This window comes from Suncus etruscus, chromosome X (assembly GCF_024139225.1).
Source record: "Suncus etruscus isolate mSunEtr1 chromosome X, mSunEtr1.pri.cur, whole genome shotgun sequence".
Classification (NCBI taxonomy): domain Eukaryota; kingdom Metazoa; phylum Chordata; class Mammalia; order Eulipotyphla; family Soricidae; genus Suncus; species Suncus etruscus.
In genome coordinates, this window is record NC_064868.1 from 97,777,168 (window position 1) to 97,788,595 (window position 11,428).

The window sequence follows — 11,428 nt, forward strand, 5'->3', positions numbered from 1 at the left end:
ATTCTATCCTCAGCTGCTATTACCCTCTTGGAAAGGCTCTTCATTGAGTTTTTCAGTTCAGCTACCGTGTTTTTCAAACCTGTTATTTAAGTTTGGAGTTTTCTTATTTCTGTCTTTGTGTTTTGTTCAGCTAGAGCTATATTTTATTTGATTTCCATGAGGATCCTCCATATTTCTATTCTAAACTCCTTATCTGAGAGGTTGATCAGATGGTTTGTACTTTTTGTGTCATCTTCATTCTCTGTGTATGGTGTTTGCTTGCACGGTTTCCTCAATGTCTCACTTGTAGTGTGATTTTTCCTGCGTGTTATGGTGGGGTTCATCAGTATCATCAAATATTAATATGGCCACCGCAGCTTTTTTAAGAGTGTTGTTTGCTTGGATGATTTTTCTCCAGCCTTTGATTTTGAGTCAAAATCACGGCTTTACAGCCGTGCTCTTCTGGAACCTCTAGGAGAGGTTCAGGGCACAGGATAGTAGAAAAACAAGCACAGTCAACACTCACAATCTCTTGCAGTTGGCAATCACTCGGCAGGGGCATAATTCTCCAGCCTGATGGCACAAAAGACCTGCATTTCTGTCGGTTATCTCTATTGCCGGTTTTCCTGCATTTTTCTTTTAATTGACTTTAGCCTTGGAATCAAATCATCTAAGCTATCTCTGAGACACATGGCCTTCAGGGCAGTTGCTTAGATTTTTAAATGTTAGCAGTGGAATTTGGTCTAATCTCAATGCATTAAGTTGACATTCAGTGCATTTTTTGTGTAGTGTAATTTATGGATCCAGTTTCATAGTTTTCCTATGACTATCCAGCTTTTTCCATGTCGTTAGTTGAAGAACCTTTTCTTGTCAAGTCCATGTATCCATCTTCTTTGAAATAGGACTGTTCATATGTAGTTGCAAGAATATCTTTGTTTTCTCATTTATTTTTTTCTAATCTGACAAACTTTCAGTGGCTCACTATTTTGTTGGATCTACCTTTAAAATATGAATTGCAATGAGTGAATATGACACCTCACATATTATATTTTCACAGAATTCCTATAGCTATTCAGGAAGTTCTTTAATCCTTAAATTTGAATAGTGTTGGTTCTAATTTTTATTAAAATGTCACTGGAAGCTAATTGTACTGCAACTGTAGGATGGATAAAAGAGTCATTTTTGCTATTTTATTTCTTCCAATCCATTTACATGGAATAATTTTGCATTTCCTTGTGTCCTCATCTATTATTTAAATAGTGCCACATATTTTAATGTGTGAGAAAGACTTTCATTTACATCCATGTATAGGAAAATTTTATGACTCTTCTCTCGTGAAGGTTGCATAATATTCCATTGTGTATATATACCATAGTTATGCTGAGTGAAATAAGTCAGAGAGAGATGTACAATAGTCTCACTCCTCTATGGGTTTTAAGAAAAATAAAAGACATTTTTGCAATAATTCTCAGGGACAAAATAGAGGGCTGGAAGATCCAGCTCATGACATGAAGCTCACCACAAAGAGTGATGAGTGCAGTTAGAGAAATAACTATATTGAGAACTACCATAACAATGTGAATGAATGAGGGAAGTTGAAAGTCTTCTAGAATACAGTTGGGGGGTGGGAAGGAGGGAGATTTGGGATATTGGTGATGGGAATGTTGCACTGGTGAAGGTGAGAGTTCTTTACATAACTGAAACTCAACTACAATTATATTTGTAATCAAGGTGTTTAAATAAAGATATTAATAAAAAAGAAAGACTTTCACACTCTTAAAAACATTTAGATACTATGATTGACATATTGATAATACTGACAGCAGTAGATGTTTATATACACAGTATTTAGAAAATAGACTCACCACACAGTGACAGTTTCCCTCCAGCCTTGTCTCAGACTTTCCACCTTATCTTTTTTTTTTTTTTTTTTTTTTGGTTTCTGGTTTTTGGGTCACACCCGGCGGTGCTCAGGGGTTACTCCTGGCTGTCTGCTCAGAAATAGCTCCTGGCAGGCACGGGGGACCATATGGGACACCGGGATTCGAACCAACCACCTTTGGTCCTGGATCGGCTGTTTGCATGGCAAACGCCACTGTGCTATCTCTCCGGGCCCTACCACCTTATCTTATCCCTCTGCACACCTCATTATCCTCACACCTCTCAGACTCGCTGATCTGGTAAGCTTAATTCTATAGCCCAGTTCTTATATTCTGTTGCTTTGGGACATTTGTTGTTCTCATATTGTGCTATCACCCTGGATCTAATAACATATTTTTATCTAGCACACATTGAAACTTCTGAAAAATAGTCTTTTTTAAAAAAATAATCTTTTTAAACACCATGATTAAAAACATGATTGTAGTTTAGATTCAGTCATAAATAGTACACGCACCTTCAATAGTGCCATATTCCCATCACCAATGTTCCCCATATCCCTCCTCCCACCCCTGCCTGTATGCAAGACAGACTTTTGATTTCCTTCACTCATTGACATTGTTATGATAGTTCTCAGTGTAGTTATTTCTCTAACTGCATTCACCACTCATTGTGGTGAACTTTAAATTGTGAACTGGTCCTTCTGGCACTCCTCTCTGGGAATAATTTCAATAATGTCTTTTGTTTTCTTTTTTACCAAAGTAAAAATTCTGTTTATTTGCTTATTGACAACAGTACACAAAAGGCAATGTATTTCACATCATGATTTCACTCCCCAGTCTTGGAGAGATTAACTCTAGGGCTAAAAGAATAGAGACGCCTGGACAGGACAGGGCCTTGCTGATGGCCTCTGGGGACTGCTGGGGGCTGTTAGTTGCAATTTGCATCCTACAACTGTTGGCTGGGAGCTCAGCTCTGGTGCTAGTGCTTGGGCTTCTGGCTCAGTCATCCCCGCCACACAGATACAGCAGTGATTTCTGGTAGTTACCCTAGGTGTCTTTCTGGTTGTAGTAGTAGAGGAACTTGCCGTATTTCCTTTTAAACTGATACCTGATCTTCAGCATGTCCACCTCACTCTGGGAGACCATGATTAGGATCAGCACCTTATCGCGAGTCCCTTTGCCCTTCATGGAGTCATACAGGCAGTCAGTGAAGTACAGGGGCTTGTTCTGGGTACACTGGACCAGGTTCAGGAAAGCATTTTCCAGTCTCCCTTGAGACTTCCTTCTTGACGCTCTCCTCCACGTTGTAAGGGCTGTAGCTCCTGTATCTTTCAACCACTTTCTGGAGGTGACATGTGCTGCACTCTGTCATGATTTTGATCCACTTGGGGATATCAGTTCCCTTTCTCTTTACACCTGCATCATACAGATCCCATGCATTCTGGTCAATGACCTTATAGTCAATGATGGAACCGTCCTCTGCTCTTTTGCCTTTGGCAAGAACCACCATCAGCTTGCGGAAGTCACCGTATGTGTCAGAGACAATGTCCATCTCCAAACCTGTCTTATACATCTTCTTGTAGACTCTGTTGATTTCTTGTAGCTCCTAGTTGGTCCTTGAGCAGATGATCTCAATGAGAAAATCCTCATCAGTTCCCAGGCCCTTCATGGATGCCTTTAGCGCGGAAGTATCATATTGAGCAGGTGTTTTCATTAGTCCCAAAAATCACGGTCTCCAGGTCGCCAGACAAGGCTGTCTTCAGTTTGGAAGCAAGTTCCTTCTTGGTCCTTCTCTGGTAAGTGAAGGCAATATCCTGTCTCTGTTCAGTGCTTGTGGTTGATCAAGATGTTGATGATAATGACTTCATCCACTCCTTTTGTCTTGATGGCCGTTTCAATGTTCAGGGCATCCCTCTCAGCATTGAAGTTGGTGTAGGTCTTGACGGAGCCATAATCACTGGGTGGGGTGGAGTGATCACCTTCCAAGTTGAGCTTGCACAGAATTTCATGAACAGTGGACATTTTGAAATCAAGACCAGGCTGGCGAGCATCCCTTGAAGCAGAGCAGAGCCCTTTTATTTTTCTTAAAACCCATAGATGTGTGAAACTATTCTGTGTGTCTCTCTCCATCTGACATATTTCACTCAGCATAATAGATTCCATGTATATCCATGTAATGGAAAATTTCATGACTTTACATCCTGATGGCTGCATAATATTTCATTGTTATATATACCATAGTTTTCTTAGTTATTCATCTGTTGAAGGGCATCTTGGTTGTTTCCTGAGTCCAGCTATTATAAATAATGAATATAGGTGTGAGGAAGGGATTTTTTTTTGTATTCCTAGGGTATATCCTTAAGAATAGTATAATTGGATCATATGGGAGCTCAATTTTTGGTTTTATGAGGAATGTTGAATTCCTCAAAAATTCTAATAGTTTTCTATAAAGGCTGGACTAGACGGCATTCCCACCAGCAATGAATTAGAGTTCCTTTCTACTCACATCCCCACCAGCACTGATTGTTCATGTACTGTGTAATGTCTACCAGTCTCTGTGGTGTGAGATGGTACCTCATTGTTGTTTTGCTATGCATCTATTTGATGATTAGTGATGTGGAGCATTTTTTATGTGCCTTTTGGGCATTTGTATTTCTTCTTTGAGAAATTATTCTTGATGAGGTGTTGGATCCTATTTCCCAGAATTTTGTTGAGGATCTTTGCATCTGTGTTCATTAAGGATATTGGTCTATAATTTTCTTTTCTTGCAGCATCTCTCTGTTTTTGGTATCTTGGTGATATTAGCTTCATAAAAACAACTTGGGAGTGTTCCTGATTCTTCAATTTTATGAAAGAGCCTGAAAAAGATTGGTAGTAGTTCCTCTTGAAAGATTTGAAAGAATTCGTTTGTGAATCCATCTAGCCCTGGGCTTTTGTTTTTGGGGAGACTTTTACCATTTTAATTTTCTCAGTAGTGGTGGGTCTGTTTAGATATGCTATATCATCCTGTTTTTACTCTGGATATTATAAGAGTCCAAGAATTTATCCATTTCTTCCAGGTTCTCATGTTTCTTGGCATAGAATTTCTGTTTCTCAAAGTATTCTCTGATTACCCTCTGAATCTCTGCAGTGTCTGTAGTGCTCTCCCCCCTTTCATGTCTAATCTGATTGTTTAAGTTTCTCTCTCCATTTCTTTGTGAGTTTCACTAGTGGTTTATCAATCTTGTTTATTTTTTCAAAGAAACAACTTTTGCTTTTGTTGATCTTTTAGATTGTTTTTGTTTGTTTGTTTTGGATTTCCACTTAATTGATTTCTGCTCTAAGCTTTGTTATTTTCTTCTGTCTACCTATTTTTGGTTCCTTTTTTTGATCATTTTTTAATTTTAGAAGTTGTGTCATTGAACTTTTTATATAGGCCCTTTCTTATTTTCTGATGTGTGCTTGCAAAGTTATAGATTTCCCTCATAATACTGTTTTTGCTGTATCCCATAAATTCTAATCATTTGTGACTTCATTGTCCTTTATTTCCAGGAATGTTTTGATTTCCTCTTTGATTTTGTCTCTGACACACTGGTTGTTCAGCAGTGTGTTATTTAATTTCCAGTTGTTAAAGTTTTTCTTCTGTGTCCCTTTGTAGTTCACTTTTAATTTCAGTGCCTTGTGATCTGAGAAGGTAGTTTGTACAATTTCTATCTTCTTGATGTTACAGACTTATGCTTTTTGGGTCAGCATGTGTTCTATCCTGGAGAATGACCCGTGTGCATTAGAGAAGAATGTGTATCCATTTTTCTGGGGATAGAGTGTCTGATACACACACACACACACACACACACACACACTAGGCCACTTTCTTCCATTTCTCTTTTCAGAGATAGTATATTCTTGTTGGGTTTCAGCCTGGTTGACCTATCTAGGGGTGGTGGGGCAGTGTTGAGGTCTCCAACTATTATTTTGTTGCTATTAATATCTTCTTTCATATTTGTCATCAATTGTATTAAATATTTTGCTGGTCTCTCATTAGTTGTGTATATGTTTAAGAGTGTGATTTCTTCCTGTTTTACATATTCTTTGATTAGTAAGAGATGTCCATGTTTGTCCCTTATAAATTTATTATTCTAAACTTTGTGTCATTTGATATTAATATGGCTACTCCAGCTTTTATAAGGCATTTTTTTGTCTTGGATGATTTTCCTCCAGCCTTTGATTTTGAGTCTATGTTTGTTCTGACTATTCATATGTGTTTCTTGTAGGCAGCAAAATGTCGGATTCAGCCTTTTGATCCATTTTGCCACTCTGTGTCTCTTAACAGGTGCATTTAGTCCATTGACATTGAGATATTATTGTTATGGGATTTGGTGTCATCTTTGTGTATAAGTTTGGTCTGTCTATTGTCTGCCTTGTCTTAAATTAGACCTTTAAATTTTTCTATTAAGGCTGGTTTTGAGTCTGTGAAGTTTTTGCGCTGTTGCTTATTCGTGAAGCTATGTTTACTTCCTTCAAACCCGAAACTGAGTGTGGCTGGGTGTAGTACTCTCGGCAAAGCCTTCATTTCATTGAGTTTTATCTCACTATCTCACCAGTGCCTTCTCACTAGCCTGTCCTACAGGTTATGAGAGAACAGGCATTGGCAACTAGGCTGAAAGAACAGAAAAAGGGGACAGGAGGACGGTCTATAAAGAGCAATAAGTTTATTCTTCTTCACTCAGCTTTTAAGGCAGAGGTTACATAACCTGGTTACATAAGGAGCACACGTTAAGATTACATAAGCTGCACAACTGGCTAGCCACTTGCAAAAAATTGAACTTAGACCCCCAGCTAACATCATGTAAGAAGGTTAAATCCAAATGGATGAAAGACCTCAATATCAGACCCAAAACCATAAGATCCATAGAACAACATGTAGGTAAAACACTCCAGGACATTGAGAATAAAGGCATCTTCAAAGAGGAAACTGCACTCTCCAAGCAAGTGAAAGCAGAGATTAACAGATGGGAATATATTAAACTGAGAAACTTCTGCACCTGAAAAGAAATAGCGCCCAGGATACAAGAGACCCCACTGAGTGGGAGAAATTATTCACCCAATACCCATCAGACAAGGGGCTAATCTCTAAAATATACAAGGCACTGACAGAAATTCACAAGAAAAAAACATCTAATCCCATCAAAAAACGGGGAGAAGAAATGGACAGACACTTTGACAAAGAAGAAATACAAATGGCCAAAAGACACATGAAAAAATGCTCCACATCACTAATCATTAGAGAGATGCAAATCAAAACAACTATGAGGTACCACCTCACACCTCAGAGATTGGCACACATCACAAAGAATGCGAACAAGCAGTGTTGGCGAGGATGTGGAGAGAAAGGAACTCTTATCCACTGCTGGTGGGAATGCCATCCAGTTCAACCTTTATGGAAAGCAATATGGAGATTCCTCCAAAAACTGGAAATAGAGCTCCCATACGACCCAGCTATACCACTCCTAGGAATATACCATAGGAACACAAAAATACAATACAAAAATCCCTTCCTTACACCTATATTCATTGCAGCACTATTTACCATAGCAAGACTCTGGAAACAGCCAAGATACCCTTCAACAGATGAATAGCTAAAGAAACAGTGGTACATATACAAAATGGAATATTATGCAGCTGTCAGGAGAGATGAAGTCATGAAATTTTCCTATACATGGATGTATATGGAATTTATTACGCTGAGTGAAATAAGAGAGAGAGAGAGAGAAAGATGCAGAATGGTCTCACTCATCTATGGGTTTTAAGAAAAATGAAAGACATTCTTGCAATAACAAATTTCAGACACGAAAAGAAAAGAGCTGGAAGTAACAGCTCACCTTATGAAGCTCACCACAAACAGGGATGAGTTTAGTTAGAGAAATAACTACGTTTTGAACTATCCTAATAAAGAGAATATGTGAGGGAAATAGAAAGCCTGTCTAGAGTATAGGCGGGGGTTGGGTGGGGAGGAGGGATATTTGGGACATTGGTGATGGGAATGTTGCACTGGTGATGGGTGGTGTTCTTTACATGACTGGAACCCAAACACAATCATGTATGTAATAAAGTTGTTTAAATTAAAAAAAAAGAATAAAAAGTCTGTAAGAGACCTTGAGAGGTCAAAATAGCAAAAAAAAAAAAAAAAAGATTACATAAGCCATGATTTCAGGGAATTTTTTTTATTTAAACATCTTGATTACATACATGATTGTGTTTGGGTTTCAGTCATGTAATGAACACCACCCATCACCAGTACAACATTCCCATCACCAATGTCCCAAATCTTCCTCCTCCCCACCCGACCCCCGCATTTCAGGGAATGTTTTAGCCAAACTTTTTGTTTATCCCATCTTTTTTTTTTTAAATTTTTATTTTGATCATAGTGGTTTACATAGTGTTGACAATAATATTTTAGGTACATATTTACATAAAATCAGGGGGGATTCCCATCACCAAATTGTCCTCCCTACACCTCCGTTTCTGTCCTACCTCCCATTTCCTCTTCCCTCATCCCAGGTCGGCTAGAATATGTGGTCCCCTCTGTATCTAACCCACAACTTAGTAGTCTTGCACCTGTTTGGTCTTGATGCCTCCCTTAGTTCCCCCTCTAACTGGAGGCAGGACTAGCTAGTTCAAGTTGCGTGGTTTTGTTTGAAAAAGAGAAAAGTAATAAACTGGGGTAAGGATCTAATACCCCGAAACTGGGCGGAATCCTTCTAGAGGCTCTCATCATCGATTTGAGAGATGGAGAAAAAGAAGGTGAAACACTCCACCAGTACCAAAAGAAGTGTCAAATATCCAGTGAGGGCTTGAGCTATATCGATAAGCACCACAAAAAAAAAAAAAAAACAGGCAAACAAACAAACAACAAAAAGCAAAACAAACAAAAACAAACAAACAAAAAAAAACACGCCATGGTCTTGAAATGAGAAACATGGCATAGCACATAACGAAAGAAAAGAAAGGAAGAGAAAATATAAGTATGATTGGGGACAATTTCAATAATCACTCCCAAACAGAGAAATCGACCAAAATAGATAGGTGAATAAAAATAATAACAACAATAATAAATGGAGGTAAAAAATATATAGATAATAACCAAGGTTTTGTGCTTTTTGTATTTTTATTTTTTCCCTCCTGCCCTGGCACAGTAAATATTGGGGTCATTCGAAAAGGAATTCACTTGGCCTAAGAGATATGGGGTTTCTCCGTCCTTGGAGCATACTGTCATGGGATCAACACTAGACTTTGCTCAGGAACCTTTACTCTCCCGGTGGTGGTTTTTTTTTTTTTTTTTTTTTTTTTTGGTGTGTGGAAGACTTCTGTTCTGTGTTTAGAGGTCTCAGTATCTGCACAGATCCTGAGGTGGGACTTATGATGAAGTCAGTCTTTGTGGTTCTAGAGGTTCTGTTACCTCCGTATCATTTTAATCCATCTTCTGTGGTTGGTGATCTTGGTCTTTGCACTGATCCTAGGGTGGCACCTAGGATAGCATCTTTCTTTGTGCTTCCAAAAGCCCCGTTCCGTTACAATTTTCTCTGCCGGACCTTTGGGACTGGGGATCCTGGTTATTGTGCAGGTCATAGTTCAAACCCTAAACTAGGGCTTTTTTTTTTTTTTTTGGTCCCAAGATGTATACCGTCTGGTCGTAGTTCTAGCAGCCAGTCAACTATAAATCACGATCTTGGCTTTTGGACCTACCAAAGGGTGCCAAGACTTCTGGTTGTGTCTTGTCGTTAGCTGGTAAGGTAGGTTAATCTGCTCTAAGGTCAGGATGTTCAGATTTTCCTCATTGTCAGGAAATCATGTTAGAGTTGGCCCTTGTTGTTGACCCCGCAGTATTAAGGCTGTCCCGGCTGGGATTTGTTTCTTGCCGCTGTTGTGAGGAACTGTGCTGTTTCTATGTCTGGGATCCAGGGTTCAAGGCTGGATGAATGGTATCTAATCACCTGAGGTCTAAGTTGATTCCACATGACATATTTTCAAGGTAGGAGATATCCCTGTATTGTAAACAACTATGAGTTCCCATCTCTAGTAGACAAGAGCTCTTTTTTTTTATATGTAAGATTTCCCCTTTATTTGGTGTGCCTTTGCAGGGGGAAGTGGTGCTACATTATAATGTCTGTGTATTTGTGGGTGGACAGAGGGGATAACAGAAACAGGTCACATACCCAAAAGCGAGGAAAAGAAAAAAAAAGGAAATAAAAATGTATGCGCTCACAAATGTATATGTAGGACAAACATTTAAAAAATAAATTAATTAATTAAAAAAAATAAAAAAATTAAAAAAAAATTTAAGGTGAGTTAGTGAGGTTTTTAAAGGACCAAAGTGGTGCAAAAGACTACCTTACATTTGGGGGAGAGTAGGTAAAGAGGTGGTGTATTACCAGTCTTATGCCTATGTTGGAGGTACAGTTTTTCCCATTGTCTTTTGGGTGTTTCTTGTGGTGTGTGGGTTCCCAGGCATCTTCCTATCCCACCCCCTGACCTTCTTCAGATTGGTAAAAATTTGTGGCAGGGAGGTCTTGGAAGAGTTCTTGCGTTGGGGATACTTTTGGACCTAGGTCCGGTTTCAAGAAACAGTCCACGTTAGGGGGAGTTGGTAGGGAAGGCCGCACAGCATGAGTCCGCAGGGAGTTGGCTGTCTTTTCTTGCAGGAGACGAGGTGTGGGTTTGACTGGGTGTCCCCTCGCCTGGGTGCTGGGTACTGTTTCGTTGGGTAGGAGGTCGGCCTTGATGCCTAATAGATTAAGGATTGAGGGTGAAGAGTTTTATTATGGTGGGAGATCTGGATGGAATTGAGGGGTGAAGGGATAGTTGGATTTCCAGAGGGGAGACAGGGGAAGGTATATGGGAGGGGTATGCAGGGAGAGAAAAGAGAAAATACCTTAGAAAGAAAAGGAGAAGAGAAAGGGGAAAAAGTAAAGAGAAGAATAGAATTAAAAAAAAAAGTAGTGAGAAGAGAGGGGAGAATAGCAAGGGAATGCTGGTTAGGTTGAATGTGTTCGAAGAATAGAGCCTGTAGTTTAAGTCTGTACATCGCAGGCACTGCTTCGGTGGTCTGACTGGTCACTTGCTTCAATTCCTAAAAGAAGGTATAACCTAGAGATAAAGTATATGTTAGAGAGTTTTCTCGTGGCCCTCTCGTAGTGCATGCTATGTATGGTATCTCGTGTGGTATCCCGAGTTGCCATCTTAGTTTGTCCGCCCTTTGTATCCAGGGGCGCCTGTGGACAGAAAAGCTGAGAGGTTATTTAAAATATAGTAAGATACAGGCATTAAAACATAGTGTTATGTATGCTGCCATTGCAGTCGTGATTTCCCTTGTTGTTCTATACTTGTGTTCCTGTATACGAACTCTAAGGGATTATTGTAGGCCTTTGTTTTGGAAGTCTGATTACTTACCTGTTCTCTTAATGCTGTTGTTTCTGTTGTTGCTGTTTTCTTTGTGGTATAATGTGTTGTCAAGTGTTTGTGTTGCTCCTTTTTCATGAATTTTGGACACTGCTCCCACGTATATGTTGAGTATTACAGTGTTCGAAGTTTCT

The 11,428-nt window shown here is 39.2% G+C and overlaps 1 pseudogene; it reads right to left on the reverse strand.

Annotated features, from left to right (window-relative positions):
- Nucleotides 1-2,759: 2,759 nt before the first annotated feature.
- On the reverse strand, nucleotides 2,760-3,887 carry LOC125998640 (annexin A2-like; annotated as a pseudogene).
- Between the last annotated feature and the right edge of the window lie 7,541 nt (nucleotides 3,888-11,428).